Here is a 26,470-nt window from a genome sequence, read left to right as displayed (position 1 = left end):
ACTATTCCATGCACATCCAAATGCTTGTCCAATGACGACTTAAATGTACCTAAAGTTGGTGAATCTACCGTTGCAGGCAAAGCGTTCCATTCCCTTACTACTCTCTGAGTAAAGAAACTACTTCTGACATCTGTCCTATATCTTTCACCCCTCAATTTAAAGCTATGTCCCCTCGTGCTCGCCATCACCATCCTAGGAAAAAGGCTCTCCCTATCCACCCTATCTAACTCTCTGATTATTTTCTATGTCTCAATTAAGTCACCTCTCAACCTTCTCCTCTCGAACGAAAACAGCCTCAAGTCCCTCAGCCCTTTCTCGTAAGACCTTCCCTCCATACCAGGCAACATCCTAGTAAATCTCGTCTGCACCCTTTCCAAAGCTTCCACATCCTTCTTTTAATGCGGTGACCAGAACTGTATGCAATACTCCAAGTGCGGCCGTACCAGAGTTTTGTACAGCTGCAGATGCTGGAGAATCTGAGATAACAAGGTGTGGAGCTGGATGAACACAGCAGGCCAATCAGCATCTTAGGAGCAGGAAAGCTGACGTTTCGGGCCTAGACCCTTCATCAGAAATGCAGACTTGATTGCCATGCCTTCCATTATTAGATATCTGCTGATGATGATCATCAGATCTTATGCAGCCAATGCCCACAGGAAGAGTGAACATGCTTATGAGACGAGTAAAAACATTCTCTTTGCAATGGGGAGCAGTGTTATGCACTAGATGTTGAGTTTAAGTGCATAATTAATTCATATTACATGTCTTTGTCCACTAGTGTTACAGGTTAATAGCATGGCTAGAAAAGGAATCTGATGAATACTGTAAGTACATTTAAAGCAGTATAACAATGAATAGTTGTATAGCAATGGTGCTCCTTATGAAGCCAGGCAAACTATTTACTGTGCTGCCAAAGTATTCTCTCTGCCCTCCAAGGACTTTGGTATCCACACCCTATAAAAATTTACATCAAGCCATTTGTCATCCCTCTTCAAATATAGTATTTTACAGGCTTACAAAGCAACCAGAAATATCTAATTTTCCAACTTGTAGATACTTATACAATTGTGATCCCTGCTGAAGGGAAATGATGTGAGTAAATGCATCTAGATTTTGTGGTTGTTACATTAATATTCTCTCCCAATGTATTCCAGTTCCTGTCAAAATATATAGTTCGATTTAGAGCCCACATTTTTCAATACTGATCTGGACAAAATCCTGCCTCTTCATTCAGTTTGAATTTTTTCTATTTATGTTTCAAAATTGGGGAAATTATACAGTACAGAAAATGTAAAATTGAAAAACAACTGTATTTTTTTAGACTCGGGCCTTATATTTATATAGTTTCAAAATTTCAGGTCCTGTCACCTGCTGTGCAATGGAGGCATCAGCACCCATCACATTCGTGGTTGAAATGCCAAGCTGGGTAGTGGTATGACCTTAACAGCTCACTGCTGAGTGCTATATTAACATAGGCTCACCACGCAGTGTGCAACCATACCTTTTCCTCTTCATGCTTGTTTGATTACTAACTAACGAAGGGTGCCTTCATTTTGCAAGGGTGAAAGAGTAGTCTTCATTTGACAAAGATTTCTGCTGAAAATTGAAACGTTTTCACTAATTGAAATGAACATTCACTTTTGCAAAAATGGCCAGGAGTGAAGCCAGTTATCTTAAGAGCGATTTATTAACTAACGCCCCCTATTTAAAATCATATACTAAAAAATGAAAGCCTTCACAGAAGTTGGTTTCTAAGACATCAGTGATTTATGCAATCGTTATAATTTTTGACTTTGACAATAACTGGGTATGTAATATAATTTAAGTGTCTTTTTTACAGTAACCCACTGTAAGATAAGCTGATGACCTTGCAATGATTCAATCATAAATGTAATTCTTGATAAGAATGTGATCAATATCAACGAAATGCAAATAATGCCCAGACCAGTGGTGATCAGTACAATGGGAAACAAGACAAAACTACTCAAATGTATCATGACGAACACGGATTGTTTCGCAGGGAAGCCCTGTTTAAATTTTAACCTTACATTCCCAGCAGTCAGTCTCACCCATCAAGAGTGCACATAAGAATTTCCAATTTTGTGACTATTTAAGATAATGGAATTTCTGAAAGGTGCTCTTAGTGGGATGTAATTCCCTGCTGGGAGCAAGGAGTTGAAAACAATGTTCTCCGTATGAAAGTGATACGTGAGTATGATCGCAGCACTTTGGATTGTTTACATTATATGAACCCTGAGATTGCCTCTCTTCTCATTTAAAATCAAATCTCGTTTCACTGTTTCCTGCTTGGACTCATTCTACATCAGGAGTTTAAAACTACTTCACTCCTTCCTGTAGTTTTTTTTTTAAATTCTTACAATCTTCAGGCTCTTCAAACTCAGCCTTGGAGCCACGTAATCACTCCTTCCTTGGTGTACCTGAATGTCAATCTTAGGGTTTCACCTCAGCTTCTTGTGAAGCAAAGTCACTTACAAATTATTTGTATGCATTTGTTATATTATTTCCTGTGAATCAGTTTAATTGCAGTGATTGCAGCATATCATTGCACTCTCTAAGTATGATCACCTAGCAACTGCACTTACTACTTCTTCCTGTGTACTCTTCAGTTCATTGATCTGAATATCAACTTGAGCAATGTCTGTCCTTAACAGCCTTTCAATTATTTTCCATTTCATATTTCGTTGCTTTCTCTTCAGTTGCAAATTTTATTTTTGTAAAGGAGTTGTTGTTGCATCCACTATTCATACTGTTTGTCTGGTTCTAGAAATAAAACACTGCCTTTCACTTATTTTACCCAATAGTGAAAATTAATAAACAACAGGATGAGAAATGATGTAGGCAGGCACACTTCAATGTGGGCCATAGGCAGTTAATGTAAATGTGGCACTTGTTAAGATTGACATTTCACAAAAAGAAAATAGTCTTTTTTCCACCATTTCATTCTATCGAAGTGATTCCACAAGCCAGCTCAATGGACCCAGTCATAACGGTATCCATAGCAACCAGAATGCTTTTACAGATTGCACACTGTGTTTCTCTGTTGAAAACGAAGACATAACACTTCGAATTAAAGGAAAGAAAATTGCAAGCTGTACCAACTCTTTTTACAAATTACAAAATATCTGCAATCTATCTATGCACATCTCACTTTTGCATTCAAATCTTTTGGTAAACTTATGTTCTGATTAGTTCATGGACCAAAGGATCAAAAGGATAGGATCAAAGGGATAGAAATGTTTTCTCATCGTGCCCATTTTGTTGGCTTTAAGCAGTACATTTTCCAGTCACTCGCTTTCAAAGTGCAACATGCAATTATTGGTCATTCCTTTTCCTGTCACCACCTGCCATGTAAAATGCCCCTTTCCATCTCAAAGAAGAAAAATGCTGACTGACAAGCAGACACAAACACAATGTGAAATAAACTGAAGAACTATGAAGAGAGAAAAAGGGAACGACAAATCGAAGGAGGAGTCAGCAACATGAGGGCAACAAAACTGACGAGCAAAGGCCGTATTTGATTAACCACGTACAGTGTCATGGGCGCTCAACCAGTAAGTGAAAAGACTGCCTGAAAATTTCTGGGTTGCATAGCCAGTTGTTGCAGTCTATATAACCTCACAACTGAGGCCAACCACATCAGACAGGCTAAGAATCAGCAACAATTTGCACAATATATTGTTACAACAATATTAAATGTGGACTGTTTATTATTCAACTTCCTTCAACCACTTTAAAGGACCGAACACCTTCATTAATTAAAAAGTTAATTTTAAACAAGGACAAAACCTGTTCTAAAATGACTACTATAATTACCTGGCCATAGATTGAGATAAATTGTGGAATCCATATGGAATAAATAAAACCAGCTTCATTGAGATTATTATGTTGTCTAAAGACTAAAACCAGCCAGCTGTGTCAGCATCAGGAAATTCACATCTCTTATTTAATTCACAATTGCATAATAAATTCACACATTGGGAATTTAATGTGTGGAACATTCAGTTTAGAACGGAAGTGAGCAGACCCAGTGACATACAAGTGGAACGATGTCAACATCTGGGGCGGCACGGTGGCTCAGTGATTAGTACTACAGTCTCTCAGCACCAAGGAGCCGGGTTCAATTCCAGCCTCGGGTAACTGTGTCTGTGTGGAGTTTGCACATTCTCCCCGTGTCTGTGTGGGTTTCCTCCGGGTGCTCCGGTTTCCTCCCACAGCCCAAAGATGTGCAGGCTAGGTGGATCGGCCATGCTAAATTGCCTGTAGTATTCAGGGGTGTGTGGGTTATAGGGGAATGGGGTTGGGTCTAGGTGGGATGCTCCAAGGGGTGGTGTGGACATGTTGGGCCGAAGGGCCTGTTTCCACTCTGTAGGGAATCTAATCTGCTTTGAGCAACAAAGTAGACTGAAAAATAAATATGAACTGATAACAGTATGACAATGGAAACCTCTCTCTACCAGTCTTTCTCATGATCTACCTCATGAAGTCAGTGACTGATGAGCAAGCAACTTAGAGATTGTTGGGAAATTCTAACCGGTTCACTAGTGTCCTTTAGGGGAGGAAACTGCCTTAACTGGTCTGACCTACATGTGACTCCAGACCCACAGCAATGTGGTTGACCCTTAACTTCCCTCGAGGCAGTTAGAGATGGGCAATAAATGCTGGCCTAGCCAGTGATGCCCTCATCCCATGAATGAGTAAAACAAAAACATTCACCAAGAACTCAATATATCGAAACCTTACTCCAAGTCAAAAATTAAACAACTGGCTTTAAGTTTAAAAACTAACAGCTCAAAGACCCTAAGATCTGTTTTCTTTAGCAAAACTGCATAGGCTGATTTTCCTGTCTATATGAACACATTCCCTTTTCTAAGAGTGTTAACTGGGTTTTTCTGTGTTTGGCAACACTGTTTTCAGTGTTAGTAAGTAATAAAATTCCTCTTTCTTCCATTCGACAAGCCTTGTAACTTGGCAGCATCTGTGGAGAGAAATTAGAGTTAACGTTTCAGGTTGAGTGACCCTTCCACAGAACCTCTTGCTGCAGATGAGTCACTCGACCTGAAATGTTAACTGTGAATTCTCTCCACGAATGCTGCCAGACCTGCTGAGCTTTTCCTGCAAATTCCATTTTTGGTTTTGATTTACAGCATCCATAGTCCTTGCGGTATTGAAACTTGTAATTTGGCTCCTTCAGTTTAATCTAGTTAACTAAGTTTTAATTGAAGTGTGATCGCCATGTATGTTTTTTAAAAACTTGTTGCAATTGACCAAAAGGAGTTTGTAAAGAAGGGAGTTGATTTCCCATCCAAGCCTAGTCTTAGCAATATTTAACACAGCAAGATTTCCCCAGTTGCTTCACAGGCACATTGTCAGGTAGTTTGACACTGAGCCGCATAACAATATTAGGTCAGGTGGAAAATATTCATCAAAGTGGGCTTTAAAAGAGCAACATAACAGAAGAGAGATAGGACACAAAGAGGTGAGCCTTAAGTAGGAAATTGCCAAATTTACAGTCTAGGTGGCCAAAGGGACAACTGCAGATGACAGCATGAAAGAAATCAAGGATATGCAGGAGGCAAAATTAAAAGAGTGTAGAGATCTGTTGTATTTGTCCTGATTGCTACGCTGACGCCTCATGTGTCTGCCAGCCTGGCCAGTATGTGGAACAGGCTAAAGGTTGTTGGGGTAGTTCTCCGCCACTAGTTCATAGATAGAACAGTACAAGCCCTTCAGCCCTCGATGTTGTGCCGACCTGTCATACCGATCTCAAGCCCGTCTAACCTACACTATTCCATGTACGTCCATATGCTTGTCCAATGACGACTAAAGTTGGCGAATCTACTACCATTGCAGGCAAAGCGTTCCATTCCCTTAGTACTCTTGGAGTAAAGAAACTACCTCTGACATCTGTCCTATATCTTTCACCCCTCAATTTAAAGCTATGTCCCCTCGTGCTCGCCGTCACCATCCTAGGAAAAAGGCTCCCCCTATCCACCCTATCTAACCCTCTGATTATTTTATAAGTTTCAATTAAGTCACCTCTCAACCTTCTTCTCTGTAATGAAAACTGCCTCAAGTCCCTCAGCCGTTCCTCGTAAGACCTTCCCTCCATACCAGGCAACATCCTAGTAAATCTCCTCTGCACCCTTTCCAAAGCTTCCACATCCTTCTTATAATGCGGTGACCAGAACTGTACACAATACTCCAAGTGTGGCCACACCAGAGTTTTGTACAGCTTCACCATAACCTCTTGGTTTTGGAACTCGATCCCTCTATTAATAAAAGCTAAAACACTGTATGCCTTTTTAACAGCCCTGTCAACCTGGGTGGCAACTTTCAAGGATCTGTGTACATGGACACCGAGACCTCTCTGCTCATCTACACTGCTAAGAATCTTACCATTAGCCCTGTACTTTGCCTTCTGGTGACTCCGACCAAAGTGCATCACCTCACACTTATCTGCATTAAACTCCATTTGCCACCTCTCAGCCCAGCTCTGCAGCTTATCTATGTCTCTCTGCAACCTACAGCATCCTTCGTCACTATCCACAACTCCACCAACCTTAGTGTTGTCTGCAAATTTACTAACCCATCCTTCTACGCCCTCATCCAGGTCATTTATAAAAATGACAAACAGCAGTGGACTCAACACCGACCCTTGGGGTACACCACTAGTAACTGGTCTCCAGGATGAACATTTCCCATCAACTACCACCCTCTGACTTTTTTCAGCAAGGCAATTTCCGATCCAAACAGCTATATCTCCCACAATTCCATTCCTCCGCATTTTGTACAATAGCCTATTGTGGGGAAGCTTATCGAACGCCTTGCTGAAATCCATATACACCACATCAACCAGTTTACTCTCATCTACCTGTTTGGTCACCTTCTCAAAGAACTCAGTAAGGTTTGTGAGGCACGACCTACCCTTCACAAAACCGTGCTGACTATCCCTAGTCAATTTATTCTTTTCTAGATGATTATAAATCCTATCCCTTATAACCTTTTCCAACACTTTACCAACAACTGAGGTAAGGCTCACTGGTCTATAATTACCAGGGTTGTCTCTACTCCCCTCCTTGAACAGGGGAACCACATTTGCTATCCTCCAGTCATCTGGCACTATTCCTGTAGACAATGATGAGTTAAAGATCAATGCCAAAGGCTCGTCAATCTCCTCCCTGGCTTCCCAGAGGATCCAAGGATAAATCTCATCTGGCCCAGGGGACTTATCAATCTTCACCCTCTGTAGGATTTCTAATACCTCTTCCTTGTGAACCTCAATCCCACCTAGTCTAGTAGCCTGTATCTCAGTATTCTCCTCAACAACATTGTCATTTTCTAGAGTGAATACTGTTCAAAAATATTCATTTAGCGCTTCCCCTATCTCATCTGACTCCACACACAACTTACCACTACTATCCTTGATTGGGCCTAATCTTACTTTCATCATTCTTTTATTCCTTAAATACCTCTAGAAAGCCTTAGGGTATACCTGATCCTATCCGCCAACAACTTCTCATGTCTCCTCCTGGCTCTTCTGAGCTCTCTCTTTAGGTCTTGCCTGGCTACCTCATTGCCCTCAAATGCCCTAAGTGAGCCTTCACATCTCATCCTAACATAAGCCTTCTTCTTCCTCTTGACCAGAGATTCCACCTCCTTTGTAAACCACGGCTCCCGCACTCTACAGCTTCCTCCCTGCCTGACAGGTACATACTTATCCAGGACACACAGGAGCTTTGCCTTGAATAAGCTCCACATTTCTACTGTGCCCATCTGTTCAAAAATCAGTAGCAAAAGATAAACCACTGGTAAGTCGAAACAGAACAGGAACTTGAAATTGTTAACAAGATGGTTTATTGCAGTTCTAAAGAAGGGTTATTGGAGTCAAAATGTTAAGTTTGCTTTCTCACCACAGATACTTCCAGACCAGCTGAGTTTCTCTGGCTATTTGTGTTTTTGTTTCAGATTTCCAGCAGCCACAGGTTTTGGTTATTTTTGGTTTATTGCATGACAACAACAAGTACAGCTTACAATACTAGTCAGGTGTAACTATTGGGATATTTGGGAGCCATAAAAAATGCATCTGTTCCCTACAAAGGCTAGTGCACAACAGTGTCTTTACCCAACAATTGTGACATCATGAGATCAGGTGGATCCATTATAACTTCAGCATGAACTCTTCCAGAATCTTGTTCAACAAGACCTTGGGCATTTTAGGACATGAACCAATTACAGACGTAGATGCAGAGGGATTTGAAGATGAGGTTGAGAGTTTTAACATCAAGGTATGACTGTACCAGAGACAACCAGCAAGCACTGGGTGTGCAGGATTTTGTGTTTGTAGGATCCAAGCAGTAAAGTTTTGAGTAGGTTCAATATTTCAGAGAATGATGGATGGAAAATCATGGTCAGCCAATGTAGAGACACTAAAAGTATGGTTTTGGCATAGCAGGTAGGCTGAGGAGAGAATGGGACAAGACAAGATATGAAAGTGGAAGTAGACTGTTTCAAAAGTATGTTTGAAAGTATATTTGATCTCTTTAGAATCAAATATGATATTAGGTTTCCAATGAGCCTGTAATCTTGGCTCAATCCCAGCCTATGCTTTGCATTAATTCGCTTAGCCACTGAAACGTGTAAAATTATGTTGAAAACCACTGCTGTGGTGAAAAAGGAGAAAAGGCAAGCAGCAGAAAAACATGTATCTCAGTGGCCAAATAACTGATGGCTGACTTCCTATTCCTATGAAAACAGCAGTGCTATGCTACATCTTCGACACTATTGCAATTTAGAAGATTGCATTGAAACTGTGGCAAATCTGTATATCAAAGATTTATGACATTTGCTTTAAAGGACGAATCCCATTAATTTGAATTGCTGTGCAGTGATATGCTAAACTAACATTTGGTGGCACTGAGCAAATGTAACATTGACTGAAAAGATATTCTTTAGTTAAGAGCCTGATTTTGCAAGTCTGGAGAAATATGTTTCAGCTTCGATTGTTCCTTTGTTTGGCCAGCATTATTTAAATCCACAGTGCATTGTAGGATGAAACCTTCTCCCTTTGAAAAATTAACTTTTTGATTCAGGAGAATTGTAAGAAGTAATTCTAAGCACACTCAGATACGAGGAGTAAATATTAAGCATTTCTTATTTAATTATGAATGTGCAAGGCATAATGCTGGCTACCACTTTTTGATTGTTTGTTGGGCTCAAAATGATGAAAGCTGCACATAATAAAACACAGACAGGAAGAATGTGTACATGAACTGCGTCTGATTCAACTCAACAAAATAGGTTAATTTCTTAGGACAATGCCCAGTCCACTCAGTGTCAGTCTGCCTGGTTTGAAATGTAAACAAAGCCTGACTGTTTAACTATTAATCAGAATTAAAGGGTGCTTCCTCCATGGCAGCACTTTCACCAATCAGAGACCACCCGTTAACCAACCAGTGATCTTCTTTGAGGCTGCATAGATGTTGTTTATTTCCCCTTTGAAATAATATTCTTGCAAGATGTCCTGATGAGTGTAAGATGAAAAAAATGACTTATTTTTCAGGAATATGCGAGATATTTTAAAAGCAGAGAAATACAGAAGTAGAGAAAAATAAAGCTGTGATGTGTGGCAGAGTAGAAGGATCTTAACATAAAGCAAAACAAAATTTAAACCTGGTTGCTAGCTGTTGCAGTGATTCAATACTACTGCCACCTCAATGTTTCTTCCCTTATTCAACTGCCTTCTTTCAGCTCTTTTCTAATCTGGAAGCTTCACAAATTACTGTCGACTTGGCTGGGTGACTGTCCACAAATTGAATACTTGGTCTTCATGCTAGCAGGAAACTGTTTTTGCTTCTGGACTGAACTCCTGAATTTTCTGAACAAAAGTCAAAAGCTAAACTAACGATCCTTGATCTATTCTATCTATATACCAGAAACACAGCAGTATGAACACCCCATCCATTAACCATGCAGGTGTCCTGTTACATTCTTGACTAGACCAAAGGCCTTCGAAAAAATCATGCATTTATATTGCTATTCCAAATGACTTACTGACCTCTTATATAAAAGAAACTCCCTTCACAGAGCTGAGATCAATCCACTTCCATATTAAATGTCCAAATTCTAATAAAAATAATAGATTCTAATAAAAATAGTAGCGGTCCAGGCTTTCCGATAACCAAGTGGTCAGTTATGCAGCACAATGGGAATTCCTGTATCAAGAACTTGTGGAATCCTTCATATTGCAGATTCCAAAAGAATTGCTTGGGAAATTGAAGATTCCGATGGGCAAATTCCAATCTAAACTAGTGAATTCAAAAGGTTTCGCTGCAGTTAAGTATATAGTTATTCAGAAGTTTGACCAGTAGAACCCTAATTCCTGAGTGAATATTAAACTGTTCAAAACTGTTGAGGAAGTTGCTCAAAAGATTGACGATGGCAGTGCAGCAGATGTGACTTATTTGGATTTTAGTAAAGACTTTGATAAGATTCCACATGGTAGACTAATCAGAAAGTTAGGTCACATGAGATTCCGTGTACGCTTGCCTATTGGATACATAATTTGCTTACTGGCAAGGGACAGAGAGTAATAGTGGAGGGTTGTTTTTCGGACTGGAGGCCCGTGGCAAGCAGCATTCTGCAGGAATTGGCTCTGGATCCTCTTTTGTTTGCATTTATATAAATGATTTGGATACGAATACAGAAGGCATGGTTTAGTAAGTTTGTGGATGACACAAAAATTGTTGTCATAGTAGACAGTGAGAAATGCTTTCTAAGATTACAAAGGGATCTTGGCCAAATGGGTCAATGAGCTGAAAAATGGCAGATGGAGTTCAGTCTGGATAAATGCAAAGCATCGCGTTTTGGTACAACAAACAAGGGTAGGGCTTATACAGTTAATGGGAGCGCCTTAAGTAGTCATTGAGTCAGAGATCACTGAAACAGATGCTTTGGACCAACCAGTCCATGCCAAACATAATTCCAAACTAAGATAACAAAGTGTGGAGCTGGATGAACTCAGCAGGCCAAGCAGCATCTTTAGTATGCTTTGTTATCTTGGATTCTCCAGCATCTGCAGCTCCCATTATTTCTGAAAAAGCTTTTCTGCTCCTAAGATGAATTCCACTTGCGAACTGCCCTCTGTGTAAAAATATTGCCTATGTCTTTTTTCAAAATCTCTCTCCTGTCTCCTTAAAAATATGCCCCCTAGTCTTATAGAACAGAGGGAGCTAGTGGGCAGGTATATAATTCTTTAAAGTTTGTGTCACATCTTGACAGGGTGGTTGAAATGGTGTTTGGCACACTTGCCTTCATTTCCCAATCCTTTGAGTATGGGAGTTAGGAAGCCATGTTGAGGTTGTACAGGATATTGGTGAGGCCTCTTCTGGAATACTGTGACCAGTTCTGCTCATCCACTTATGGGAAGGATGCTATCAAGCTGGAGAGGTTTCAGAAGAGATTTACCAAGATGTTGCCAGATATGGAAGACTTGAGTTATAAAGAAATGCTGGATAGGCTGGGACTTTTTCTACTGGTGCATAGGAGGTTGAGAGATTGTCTGAGAGAGTTTATAAAATAATAAGAGGATAGATAGAGTTAATGCTAGTTGTCTTTTCCCTAGGATGGGGAAGTTCAAGTCTCGGGGACACATTTTTAACAAATATAGTATTAGAAATCAAATTTACCTTGGGTGGAGGGACAGAAAGTGTTGACGAGGTGAGGACACTGAAGAAAGACTTTGACCAAGAGGCTTGACAAAGTGATCCCAGGGATAATGGGTTTTCAAATGCAGGGCAATTGATAATGGAGTGTAGAAAGATTGGCCGGAGTGGGGGGTGGGGGCGTACGTTCGTGTACGCATACAGGTGCAATCTCATTAAAACTTAAATCTGTGACGCCTGGATAGAGTGGACATGGAAAAGATGTTTCCACTAGTAGGAGAAACTAGGACCTGAGATGTAGCCTTAAAGTGAAGGGATGACCCTCTTGAAATGAGATGCCAGAGGGTGGCGAATCTGTGGAAAGCATTGCTGCAGAAGGCTGTGGAGGCAGACTTGTCAGGCGAAATTACCTCATTCCGCTCCTTTATTTTGTAGTCATAAAATATTAAAACCAAAATGTTTATGTTCTATTGATTAATTTTAATTGTTTTCTCTCAGAAGTATTTTTTTTAATTCATTGACAAACTGTGGGCATTGCTGGTGAGGACAGCATTCTTTGCTCATCCCTAGCTGCTCTTCAGAAGATGACTATGACCCCACTCAGTAAGATGTAAATACTTCCTCGGTGCCATTCAGTGAGGAGTTCCAAGATGTTGATCCTACAACAAGGAAGGAATGGCAATATAATTTCAAGTTAAGATGGTGTGTGATTTAGAGAGGAACTCGAATTGGTGACTGTCCATCTTCTTGCTTCCCTTGTCCTTCTCAGTGGAGGAAGAGGACACGAAGTTGAGAAATACTGTTGAGGAAGCTTTGGCAAGTTACTGTAGTATATGTTATAGTTGGTGTAGACAACTACCATGTTGCACTCAAGGTGGAGGGAGTGAATATTTAAGGTGATGGTTGTGGTGCCAATCAAGCAAGTTACTTTGTTCTGGTTGACTTTGAGTTTCTTGTTGGTCCTGCATTCATTAGGCAAGTCAGAAGAATTCCACCTCATTCCTGACCTGTGATGAAATGATTTTGGGGAGGCATTCATTGTAGAGTATTCAGCTTCTATCACGCTTTTATAGCATTTTTGTATGGCTAGTCTAATTAGGACTTTAGTCATTGGTAAACCCTGGTTTGTTGATGGCAGAAGAGTTGCTGATTTTCATTCTGTAAAATGTTGAGGGCAAGTGGTTAGACACTGTTACTGGGAGGTTGTCATTATCTGACTTTTTAATGGCAGGTATATTGCTTGTCTGTTATGTTATCCAGATCTTGCTGCTTAAGGGCATGGGCTAGTCTAAGGAACTCCTGCAGCCATCTCCTGCAGTTGGAATAATTGACTTATAACAAGCATAACTATCTATCATATTCTATATCTGAATCGAGCCAATGCAGAAGTGTCCAATAGATTTAGATTACTTGAATTTTGGTAGGATTCCTTAATGCCACATTTAGTTAAATGTTGCTTTGATATCAAAGGCATTGCCTGTCATTGTCCATCTGAATTTAGTTTGTTTGATCACTTTGAAACAAAACTGTGAAGAAATCTTCATCTGAGTGGGCCTGGAGAACCCAAAGTAAGGTTTCACGAGCAGGATATTGGTGAGTAGATTTCACTTTATAGCATTGTTCATGACACCTTCCATGACTGTGCTGAAGGTTCAGGGCAGATTCATGAGACAATGTTGTGCCAGATTGGAATTGGCTTGATTTTTCTGCACAATGTTTTACTTTGTCAAATAAATGCCAGTGTTATTTCTATAAAGGTACCAATTATTTTAGATATTTCACCCCACATGTTCATCTACTTCCTGATGGTGGAAGATTTTGAATGCAATTACTGATCATTTACTTGCAAAATAAATTAACTATCAAAGTTTGGAGATTTTTCATATAGCATAATAATGTGATATATAAACTTAAGCCATCCTGTTCTTTTTTCCAATGTACGAACATTGTTCAGACTGCACCTTGAGTACTATCAATTGATCTGGCCTCCCGACTAAAGGAAGGCTATATTTGCGGTGGAAACAGTTCAGACTGGTTTGTCGTACTAGGGCAGTTTGAACAAGTTCAGCAAGCTCTATAGTCATTGGAGTTTAGAAGAATGATAGGTTACCTGACATGAAACTTATTAGATTCTAAGTTGATGTGACAGGATAGATGCTCAGAACATGTTTCCCCTTATTTGGGACATCTAAGTACTGCAGTTTAAATTGAAGGGTGTCCCAAATCAGATGTGGGTAAGAGGCAGATATTATTTTCCTGTTGGTTCATTTGAGTTTGGAACTATCTTCTCCAGAGCGCATTGAAAGTTGTGTTAATATAGTAAGTGGTTTTGATCAACAAAATAGTCAAAGGTGCAATTAAAGGTACAATCATAACAATCTCAATCTTTTATTAAATAACTGAGCAGGCTTGTAGGAATGAATGATCAACTCCTGCTCCTATCTTGTATGTTAAGTCCTTATTGTTTTTAGTAATTTGAAACATAGAGTTGAGTTGTAATTAAGTGTGTGTGTTTTTTCCCTCAGTAAATTCATTTCTGATAAAACTAAAAAAAACCTAAAATTTCCAAATGCTTAAGCAAAAATATCATTGAAAGAATTAAGAACAAGTGACTCAGACTTTTTCTGAAATCCTTCATGAAAATTGCAGACTATATTGAATAAAACTAAAACTGAGGTCAACACCATAGAATCATAGAATCTCAAATGTGCGGATAGAGGCCATTCAGCCCAATGAGTCTGCATTCAAAGAGCATCCAACCCAGACCCAAGCCCTCATCCTATCCATGTAGCCCCACATTAATCATGACTAATTCATCTAGGCTAAACATCCCGACAGACATTGGGCAATTTACCAGAGCTAATTCATATAACCTGCACATCTTTGGATAGTGTGAAGAAACACACACAGACAACTATCCGAGGCTGGAATCAAACCCAGGACCCAGGTGCTGTGAGGTAGCATTGGTAACCACTGAGCCTTGCAAACATCCATTTGGCTAAAAAAGAAGCAGGAAGTGGACTGAATTCTGTGTAAGTTTGTTCACAGCACCCAATTCAACACAAGGAAAGATTACATTTACCTTCCAGATTGCAGCACTTCTCATGCGTCCTAACCTTTCAATATACAAGATTACTTTCATTGGATTGTTGAGGTACAGAAGATCTGGTTTCAGATCTCCACTTGCCATGGGGTTCTACCATAATCATTGCTTAAAAATATTCTTGGGCATCTTGTGGCACAATGGTAGTTGTCCTCCTTCCAGGCCAGAACTTATGTGTTCTAGAATTCCTTGTCATGGAGGTATGATATACTATGTCTATGCACACTCAATTGACACAGCATTTGCAACATTAGCATAGAGACAAATCTAAAACTAAACACCAAGTGTTACAAAGCAGGAGAAAAAGACCAAACTAGCAAATATCTGATAACAACTTTATCCTATAGTGGCTTGAATACTTTGAACACAAAAATTAAACCTCAGAAGCCAAGTGGATTCTACATAAGAGTGGGGTTAAAGGTGTGCATATGGTGGAGCATGGGGCTTTAAAAACCATGAATTTTAGCTTGTCACCATAACATTTGGAAAGGGACAGAAAACTGTAAGAAGAATGTTGACTCCGTTTTACTGGGATTTCCAAGCTTCTTTAACCAAAGTTATAACAAATGAGTTGAATACTCGTCGAATAATTTCATCCCCCAAGGCACCTCTGTTGGAAAAGTGTTCCATTCCCATGAACTGCTATATCCTCCTAATTTGATGAGTACAGCATTAACTGGCCTTTATGGCTCTGTCCATCATTTACATCATTGAATTTGATTACCTAAATGGATTATTTTTGTTTTTAACTGTTTTATGTATGTAATCAAATGCAATTAGAAACACAGGTTGAATCATAGGACTTTTTTTTCAGGGGAATTGGGTCATAACTACCATATGAAAGAGTATTTGTAATGAGGCTGCACTATCCTTTTATGTCTGCTTGAAGTATCCTCCTTTCATCTTCTAAAAAATTTAAACTTTGAACAAAATTTAGTTGTGACATGACATGGTTGAAACTGAATATTCAGAGATTAGACTAGTATATAGGCAGCCCATGTGCCATCATTGATATTTGAACTTGTTGAATAGTTGTTACTAGTATGAACCAATCTAACTAATACATTTTGATCCAAGAAATAATACATACACAGAGAAGTAATATTGATGCAGTGCACAGTTTTTGTTGCATTTCCTGAAATATCTCTGATCATGTTATATCCATCATTCATTCCCTCCACGACTGGCTTGCCTCGGCAACAGTGTATATCATGTTCAAAATGCACTGCTGCAACTTATCAAGCCTCATTTAATAAAACCTTCCAAACTTGTGACCTCTACTACCAAGAAGGGCAAAAGCAGTAGACGCAAAGGAATACACTATCACCTGCAAGTTCTCATTTAAGCCACACACAATCCTGATTTAGACCTATGTCACTGTTCTTTCACTGACCGTAGGTCAAAAACCTGTAAGGCCCTTTGAAGAGAGGTTAGATAAACTGAGCCTGTATTCTTTACAGTTTCGAAGACTGAGAGGTGATCTTATGGAAACCTACAAATTACTTGAAGGGCTAGACAGGGTACATCCAGAAATAATGTTTCTGCTAGTTGCGGAGTCTCGAAATAGGGGTCACATTTAAAGACGTGGAGTTACATTTAAGATCGCGATGAGGAGAATCTCTTTTTATTCAGAAAGCGTGAATATGCGGAAGTCTGTACCACAGAAGGTTGGGGAGCTCACGAATTGAGTATGTTTAAAGTAGAGGTTGATTAGCATTAAGAGTTATGGGTACACTGTGGGTAATAGGCATTGAGATTTTTGATTAACCATGCTCATATTAAATGGTGGAGCAGGTTTGACAAAACTATGTGGCTTACCCCTGTTCTTACAATCCTAACGGTTGTGTGGGTGTGCTTACATTAGATGGGCAGCAGCAGTTCAAGAGGTTAATCAATACCCCCTTCTCAAGGGCAATTAGGAATGGGCAACAAATAACCAGTCATACTTCTATCTCAGGATAGAATTTTAAAAAAACTTTTGGGCTCTTTTGTGCATTCGTAGTCTGGGCCAAGAAGCCAAGCTTAAAGTTTCACCTGCTCCAGAGCTATGCCATGACATCACTAAACTGATTGATTATAACATACATAAAAACAAAGACCTAAAGTAAAGGCTTTTTCTTGGCTCAGGAAAGCCCAGAGTGCGTATTTTCATCGTTCACACACATGTGACTCCATGTGCCATTTCCTGTCCTTTCGCACTAGGAGCAGGTTTGTAGTGTAGGTTGTGAGCTGAAATAGATACGTGTGAGGAGGTGAATCATTCGGAAGGTATGCCTGATATCTTCAACATGGTATCCTTGCTCCTGACTGTTTCCACAGGTACCTAGTCCCCATACTTTACCTCCATTATTCTACTAACTTTGTTGTGTCAGCCTATGTCTCCTCTCAACCCCAATGCATCACCTGTGTTCCCCCAGAAAGAATCATAGAGTGATAGAGCTGTGCAGCAGAGAAACAGACCCTTTGGTCCAAGTTGTCCATACTGACTAGATATCCTACGTAAATCCAGTCCCATTTGCCAGTTTACAGCCCATATCCTGCGAAATACTTCCTGTTCAGATACCTATCCAGATGCCTTTTAGATGTTGTAATTGTGCCAGCTTCCATTATTGTCTCTGGTAGCTCATCCTGTACATGCACCATCCTCCGTGTGAAAGAGATGCCACTTCGGTCCCTTTTTAAATCTTTCTCCTCTCATCTTAAACCTATACCGTCTAGTTTTGTACACCCCATACCCCCACCTTGGGGAAAAATCCTTGTCTATTCATGCTATCCTTGCCCCTCATGATGTTATAAACCTCTCTAAGGTCACCCCTCAGCCTTCGATACTCCAGGGGAAATAGCTCCAGCCTATTCACCCTCTCCCTACAGTTCAAACCCTGGAACCCTGGCAACATCCTTGTGAATTTTTTCTGAACCCTTTCAAGTTTCACAACATCCTTACTATAGTAGGGAGACCAGAATTGCATGCAATATTCTATAAGTGGCCTAACCGATGTCCTGTACCCCTGCAACATGACCTCCTAACTCCTATACTCAATGCACTGACTAATAAAGGCAAGCGTACCAAACACCTCCTTTACTACCTTGTCTACATTTGACTCCACTTTCAAAGAACTATGAGCCTGCACTCCAAGGTCTGTCTGTTCAGCAAAAACTCCCCAGGAGTGTTTACCATTAAGTAACTGAGTCCTGCTATGATTTGCCTTACCAAAGTGCAGCACCTCAAATTTATCTAAATTAAACTCCATCTATCACTCCTTGGCCCATTGGCCCATCTGATCAAGATCCCACTGGACTCTGAGATAATCTTCTTCAGTGTCCGCAACACCTCTAATTTTGGTGTCATCTGCAAACTTACTAACCATACCTCCTATGTTCATACCCAAACCATTTATATAAATGACAAAAAAACACTGGACTCAGCACCAATCCTTGTGGCACATTGCAGGTCACAGGCCTCCAATCTGAAAAACAACCATCCACTGCTACCCTCTGTCTTCTATCTTCATGCCATATCACCAAAACCTCCAACACATCTTTATTGCCTCTAGCATGTATCTTCCATAGCTGTTCACATTGTATACATCGTTTACAACTCTTACTTTCCATGCAGTATCCGTGGAAAATATTTTACATTCTTTTGGGGAAAAGCACTAAACATTTCACCATTTAAGAAAAACCTGCATATCAATGATACTGATATTAAAATATGTTCTGCTATGCAAAATAGATAATATTTATAATTTTTATTAGTTGAGTCAAGAATCAGAAACTGCATCAGCCTGTTCTTGTAACTTCTTGAAACTGTTGGTCATTTTCAGTTAAATAGTATATAATTATGTTGCTTAGACTCAAGCACTTGAAACTCAGCCAAGCTTTGATAATGGCTGTAGCTGCCCAGAGAATAGATTGCTCTCTGGGAAGCAAAGTGAGACTACTAATTTCAGCCTCAAAGTAGAAAACATGTCAATGAGCCATAAAGGAGCCCATGATTTGATAGCTGTGTGCATCAAAACCACTTTTTTTTTAATCAGCCAGAGCATGTTAGATCACAGGACAGGACGGTGGAACATTTTGTAACATATTTTACTGCATTGTGGTGCTTTTACCATTGAAAATACTGACATTCATGTGATGTAATACTTAAGGCTAGTCAATTTAAGGATTAACACATTGAAAAGACAGAGCCCTAAGATGAAGCACCGCATTAAAAACTTGTCTGCATTACACTACAACATCTAATAGTGACATTTGAAAGTGTGAAAACTCTTTATGCTTACCTTCGGATTGTTCCAGGCTCCCCAGTAGGCTTTCCATTTTCTCCATGAATTCTCTTTTAACTGGTTTCAAAAGCACTGTACCACCAGGCAAACATGGTGGGTAGAGGAAAACAGATTTCTTTCTCCCCATGTAAATCAGGAAACCTGACCGCAGTAGGGCTGACGTGTTTAGCGCACAAAGCATTCCTGATCCACAGTAAGGCCAGGGGTGATAACCGGAATGAGGAGAAAAATCAGATTGCTTCCAGTAAAAACTATTTGTGGCCAAACATGCGTCGAAACTTGCCTCTGTGCCCAGATGAAAATTTGTTTCATGCACTCTACGTATCAGAATTGCTGCGATCATTTTCAGAAAAGCTAAGAGAAAGCAGCTTCTAACTGCAGAATTCTATTTGTTTAACTTTAGATGTGAAATCATATACACCATTACTGATGTTCAGCCTCATTAATAATTTACTGAGTTTTCTCAATTATTTCTATATTTTCTTTCTATTTCCTGAATTGGTGCATTAAAACAAAGTGTAAAATCCATCAATTGTTAATTAACCCATGTTCTCACTTTCCATCTCACAGAAAGTATTTACTGCTTGGTCTTAGATCTGAATTCATTCCTAACATCTCACTTCATGATGTTGAAGTGCTGGTGTTGGACTGGAGTGGACAAAGTTAAAAATCACATGACATCAGCTTATAGTCCAACAGGTTTATTTGAAATTACAAGCTTTCAGAGTGCAGTCCCTTCATCAGGCACACTGAGAGGACAGTACACAGACACAGAGTTCATAGCAGGGAGATGTGAGAGCCTAAGAACATTCTGCCACAGGCAATGGCTGAAGGAGCAGGTTACTATGCTGGATGATCATCTATAATCATATTAAATGCTGTTGCAGGATCAAAGGGCTGAATAGCCTATTCCTGTTCTTTCTTTCTATGCCCTATGCTTGCCCTCCTTAGTTCAGGAAGATGGAAATATCTGGGCTATCGACTTATATCCAATGCTTATTGCGAAAGCTTAACTTCAACAACCATAGTATGTTTTGGAGAACATGCCAGAAGTCTTTTGCAATGTTTTCCTCTCCATTGGTCCAGGACATTGACCTAACCAGGCTCTTACTATGAAGCTTAGCCAAGAACCAGCAAAATACCTCACAGCAGATAGATTCATTCAAATGTAAACAGAGAGTAGGGACTACATTGTGCTAGGATGAAAGAAACAACACATTTATCTTAGAGGTAGTAGCAACTGCAGATGCTGGAGAATCTGAGATAACAACGTGTAGAGCTGGATGAACACAGCAGGCCAAGCAGCATCAGAAGAGCAGGAAGGCTGATGTTTTGGGCCTAGACCCTTCTTTAGAAGCATTTATCTTTTCAGCTAGAATTCAGATGTTAGCACATGCAGTCATCAGTTATATAAGCATTTTAATTATGTTTAAATATCTTTAATCTCTAGAACACGAAAATGTAACATTTGCATAGTTAAAATGTGAAACTGCATGATAGAATTTACCAATGCAGAGATATTCATTTTACCATATCTTTGAGCTGAATGTTCTCAGTGGAATAAGAAACATTGTCATTTATTTGGTGAGCAAGCAATCTTCTGCTTCACTATGTCACCAGGGAATGTTCCTGTTCGTAAACCATTAACTTTATTCTCTGCAGTTGCTTGCTGAGGTCAATTCATAAGCGATACAGATTTTTCCAATATGTTATAGCTTGCCAGTTAATCAAAGTACTCTTTTGGTCCCAAGCCATAAACCAGTGAAGGTGTAAATGTGTTCCATTTTCACCTTTGATTTTTGCACTGGTTTCAATTTCAGCTGAAAATTGCTTTGGTTCAAGTAGCTTGCACGATCAAAGTTGAAACTGTCATGAAGTAAGGTTATTGTCCAACAGGTTTATTTAACATCACAAACTCTCGGAGTACAGCCCCTTCTTCAGGTGAAGTGAGAGGAGGGCACACAGGTGCAGAGTTTATAGGCAGAGAGAGGATGGGCAGAGAGGTCAAAGGATCATACAACTGACTTGAGTGGAGTGAACAAACCCAAAATTGTTGACTGACTGCCTCATGTTGAGTCTTTAATCATTCATACATTCCTGCATTCTATAAATTGCAGAAGCAGGGTATGGAGAAGTCTGTTAGAAAAGAGGCTCAAGTTTCGATTGATGAAGATGCAAATTCCAGAATCTTTTTCAAGTCACTGCTCTTAGATAATTAGAGGTTTCTTAAGTGTCTGCTAACTTTTCAAAACTTCAAACAGGCTGACTAATATGAATATACAATAGGTGACATCCCAGGCCAGACACTGAATTGTAGCTGTGAGGCTTTGTTTAGAATTTGTCTTAAGAGTTTTAACCTGGAATGAGCGATAATGGGAACTGCAGATGCTGGAGAATCTGAGATAAAAAAGTGTGGAGCTGGAAGAACACAGCAGGCCAAGCAGGCTAAAATGGGATGAGGCTGATTTTATTCTGGAAGCAGGAATTTATAAAATGCCACATGGACTGATTGTGACAACAAACTGTGTTCCTTGAACAAAATAAAATGTGTCTGCAAATCAACTAACATATTGGATGAAATGATTCACCCCATAGGTTTATGTGCGTGTGTATATGACTGCCCAGTCACTGGGGAGCAACATTCCCACATTTACTCTGTTTATTACCTAATAGAATTTTATAGATTTCCATAAGATCCTCTCTCATTCTTCTAAACACCAGTGAATGCAGTCCTAACCAAACCAATCTCTCTTCAAGTGTCAGTCCTGCCATCCCAGAAATCAGTTTGAAACCTTTGTTGCATGCCTTCCGTAGCAAGAACGTCCTCCAGCAGATAAGGAGAACAAAGCTGTACATGATATTCTCGGTGTGGTCTCAATAAGTCCCTCTATAATTGCAGTAAAACATCCCTGCCTCTGTGCTCAAATCATGCGGCTATGAAGGCCAAATCGCTGTTTGCCTTTTTCACTGCCTGCTGGGCCTACATGCTTACTGTCAGCAACTGTTGTCAAGGTACCCAGGCCACCCCTTTTCCAAATCTCTCACTATTCAGATAATCTGCATTCCTGTATTTTTTTTTTGTGACCAAAGTTAATAAGTTTACACATATCTGCATTATATTTTATCTTCCATGCATTTGCTCACTTGTTCGACTTGTCAAAATTACACTGAAGTGTCTCCGTATCTTCCTCACAAGTTCACCCTTCCACACAGCTTTGTGTTGCCAGCAACATGCTCATTCGAAGGCAGCAAAAATGCTGACAAAAGTTGAAAAATTTAAAACTCAAAAGTCATAGTAACCAAAAATTTTGCCTGCTTGAATTACTTTGTCACTTAACCAGTCAAATTAAATGTTTAAGTGAATCTAAATTATACTGTTATTTCTTTAAATCAAGATGTGAAAAAAAATGTTGGAGTTAATCTCCCACTTCATCCAGTTCTACTTCCCTTGGTGATAATGGGAACTGCAGATGCTGGAAAATCCAAGATAATGAAATGTGAGGCTGGATGAACACAGCAGACCAAGCAGCATCTCAGGAGCACAAAAGCTGACGTTTCGGGCCTAGACCCTTCATCAGAGAGGGGGATGGGGTCGGGGTTCTGGAATAAATAGGGAGAGAGGGGGAGGCGGACTGAAGATGGAGAGAAAAGAAGATAGGTGGAGAGGAGAGTATAGGTGGGGAGGTAGGGAGGGGATAGGTCAGTCCAGGGAAGACGGACAGGTCAAGGAGGTGGGATGAGGTTAGTAAGTAGGAGATGGAGGTGTGGCTTGTGGTGGGAGGAAGGGATGAGTGAGAGGAAGAACACATTAGGGAGGCAGAGACAGGTTGGACTGGTTTTGGGATGCAGTGGGTGGAGGGGAAGAGCTGAGCTGGTTGTGTGGTGCGGTGGGGGGAGGAGACAAACTGGGCTGGTTTTGGGATGCAGTGGGGGAAGGGGAGATTTTGAAGCTGGTGAAGTCCACATTGATACCATTGGGCTGCAGGGTTCCCAAGCGGAATATGAGTTGCTGTTCCTGCAACCTTTGGGTGGCATCATTGTGGCACTGCAGGAGGCCCATGATGGACGTGTCATCTAAAGAATGGGAGGGGGAGTGGAAATGGTTTGCGACTGGGAGGTGCAGTTGTTTATTGCGAACCGAGCGGAGGTGTTCTGCAAAGCGGTCCCCAAGCCTCCGCTTGGTTTCCCCAATGTAGAGGAAGCCACACCGGGTACAGTGGATGCAGTATACCACATTGGCAGATGTGCAGGTGAACCTCTGCTTAATGTGGAATGTCATCTTGGGGCCTGGGATAGGGGTGAGGGAGGAGGTGTGGGGGCAAGTGTAGCATTTCCTGCGGTTGCAGGGGAAGATGCCAGGTGTGGTGGGGTTGGAGGGCAGTGTGGAGCGAACAAGGGAGTCACGGAGAGAGTGGTCTCTCCGGAAAGCAGTCAGGGGTGGGGATGGAAAAATGTCTTGGGTGGTGGGGTCGGATTGTAGATGGCGGAAGTGTTGGAGGATGATGCGTTGTATCCGGAGGTTGGTGGGGTGGTGTGTGAGGACGAGGGGGATCCTCTTGGGGCGGTTGTGGCGGGGGCGGGGTGTGAGGGATGTGTTGCAGGAAATGCGGGAGACGCGGTCAAGGGCGTTCTCGGTCAAGGGGGAAAGTTGCGGTCCTTGAAGAACTTGGACATCTGCGATGTGCGGGAGTGGAATGCTTCATCATGGGAGCAGATGCGGCGGAGGCGGAGGAATTGGGAATCGGGGATGGAATTTTTGCAGGAGGGTGGGTGGGAGGAGGTGTATTCTAGGTAGCTGTGGGAGTCGGCGGGCCTGCCTCTTTGTAGGTTACGTGGAACAGTCCCTCTTCCGCACCTCCACAGGCCCCAAACCCCACCTCTTCCTCCGTTACATTGATGACTGTATCGGCGCCGCCTCTTGCTCCCCGGAGGAGCTTGAACAGTTCATCCACTTCACCAACACCTTCCACCCCAACCTTCAGTTCACCTGGGCCATCTACAGCACATCCCTCACCTTCCTGGACGTCTCAGTCTCCATCTCAGGCAACCAGCTTGTAACTGATGTCCAGTTCAAGCCCACCGACTCCCACAGCTACCTAGAATACACCTCCTCCCACCCAACCTCCTGCAAAAATTCCATCCTCTATTCCCAAATACTCCGCCTCCACCGCATCTGCTCCCATGATGAGGCATTCCACTCCCGCACATCCCAGATGTCCAAGTTCTTCAAGGACCGCAACTTTCGCCCTTGACCGCGTCTCCCGCATTTCCTGCAACACATCCCTCACAACCCGCCCAAAGAGGATCCCACTCGTTCTCACACACCACCCCACCAACCTCCGGATACAACGCATCATCCTCCGACACTTCTGCCATCTACAATCCGACCCCACCACCCAAGACATTTTTCCATCCCCACCCCTGTCTGCTTTCCGGAGAGACCACTCTGTCTGTGACTCCCTTGTTCGCTCCACACTGCCCTCCAACCCCACCACACCCGGCACCTTCCCCTGCAACCGCAGGAAATGCTACACTTGCCCCCACACCTCCTCCCTCACCCCTATCCCAGGCCCCAAGATGACATTCCACATTAAGCAGAGGTTCACCTGCACATCTGCCAATGTGGTATACTGCATCCACTGTACCCGGTGTGGCTTCCTCTACATTGGGGAAACCAAGCGGAAGTTGGGGACCGCTTTGCAGAACACCTCCGCTCGGTTCGCAATAAACAACTGCACCTCCCAGTCGCAAACCATTTCCACTCCCCCTCCCATTCTTTAGATGACATGTCCATCATGGGCTCCTGCAGTGCCACAATGATGCCACCCAAAGGTTGCAGGAACAGCAACTCATATTCCGCTTGGGAACCCTGCAGCCCAATGGTATCAATGTGGACTTCACCAGCTTCAAAATCTCCCCTTCCCCCACTGCATCCCAAAACCAGCCCAGTTCGCCCCCTCCCCCCACTGCATCACACAACCAGCTCAGCTCTTCCCCTCCACCCACTGCATCCCAAAACCAGTCCAACCTGTCTCTGCCTCCCTAATGTGTTCTTCCTCTCACCCATCTGTTCCTCCCACCCCAAGCCGCACCTCCGTCTCCTACCTACTAACCTCATCCCATCTCCTTGACCTGTCCGTCTTCCCTGGACTGACCTATCCCCTCCCCACCTCCCCACCTATACTCTCCTCTCCACCTATCTTCTTTTCTCTCCATCTTCAGTCCGCCTCCCCCTCTCTCTCTATTTATTCCAGAACCCCGACCCCATTCCCCTCTCTGATAAAGGGTCTAGGCCCGAAACATCAGCTTTTGTGCTCCTGAGATGCTGCTGGGCCTGCTGTGTTCATCCAGCCTCACATATCATTATCTACTTCCCTTGGGGCCATTTTTGTAGTCAACTGAAATGCCAGTGTCAAAGTGAGTTAATGCCATTTGCCTCAGTATATTGAGTTACTTCAGAATTTGATGTCTAACAACTAGCCCCCTTAGTCGCAATCTCTTATCTCCCATGTTTTGTTATTTGTATTGTTTCTTAGTTGGGTAAGCAGCAATTCTACTCTAATTCTAGGGCAGAATTCAGACAACACCAGGTTATATAGTCCAACAGGTTTATTTGAAATCACAAGCAGTCAGAGATTATGATTTCAAATAAACCTGTTGGACTATAACCTGGTGTCGCGTGACCTCTGACTTTGTCCAGCCCAGTCCAACACCAGCTATTCCACAACTTAATTCGAGGGAACACTTGAATAGGACAAATGATATTTACATACTGCCTTATCCCATCCTCAAGAATGTTGAAAAGTGCAATCGTGGTTACTGTGTGAGTAAGCAAAGCAGCTAAATTGTGATAAAAATTATCTCACAAACAATAAATGAGATGAATGAAGATTTAGTGGAAATTCAGACAATTGCAAGCCTTATCCAAAAGAATTGGGACCTGTTTTTAATTGAGTTCAAATTTTGTCGGTTATGAGATGCAGATTATTCTACAAAATTGGGTTGAATGGTACTGTTAGCACTGAGGAATCTTTACTATGAATCAGACATTTGAGTGCTCAATACTAACACTGTGTTAAAAGTGGAATAAATGTTCCTTTCCTTGTACTGACATCACAATATTTGATGTGTGCAATATTTTTAAAAGTTATTATTTGACAGATGATTGTGGTAGAACCAAACCATTCATAACACTATGGCAGTGTCAACAAAGGGAAACAACTCCTTTAAAAGATCAGTTGGAATATCAATCGATGATATCGCTGTCTGAAAGTGGTAAACTGTCAAATGAAAACTTGTTTTGAAGTAGTTTACAATTTTTTTTAGGAATGTGATAAAACATATGGAATAGATTGATGTTCATTGGAGATTATTTTTAGCGTTTTATTTGTCTAATCAAG

At 41.3% G+C, this 26,470-nt stretch overlaps 1 protein-coding gene across 12 annotated transcripts in view; it reads left to right on the top strand.

Moving 5' to 3' along the window:
* The window catches only part of tenm1 (teneurin transmembrane protein 1), a 2,164,854-nt gene that overhangs the window by 1,691,352 nt on the left and 447,032 nt on the right, over window positions 1–26,470 (top strand). The window contains exon 1 of one of the 12 annotated variants that reach the window (XM_048544393.1): window positions 3,376–3,572. The exons of the other annotated variants lie outside the window; for them this stretch is intronic. The gene's annotated coding sequence lies outside the window, so the exon portion shown is untranslated. Of the gene's footprint in view, window positions 1–3,375; window positions 3,573–26,470 lie in introns of those variants that run through there. 12 annotated transcript variants of the gene reach the window in all.

The sequence above is a fragment of the Stegostoma tigrinum genome, chromosome 15 (genome assembly GCF_030684315.1).
Source record: "Stegostoma tigrinum isolate sSteTig4 chromosome 15, sSteTig4.hap1, whole genome shotgun sequence".
NCBI classification, from domain to species: domain Eukaryota; kingdom Metazoa; phylum Chordata; class Chondrichthyes; order Orectolobiformes; family Stegostomatidae; genus Stegostoma; species Stegostoma tigrinum.
Note: the sequence above shows the minus strand (reverse complement) of the source record. Positions and strands in the feature narration are given on the sequence as shown.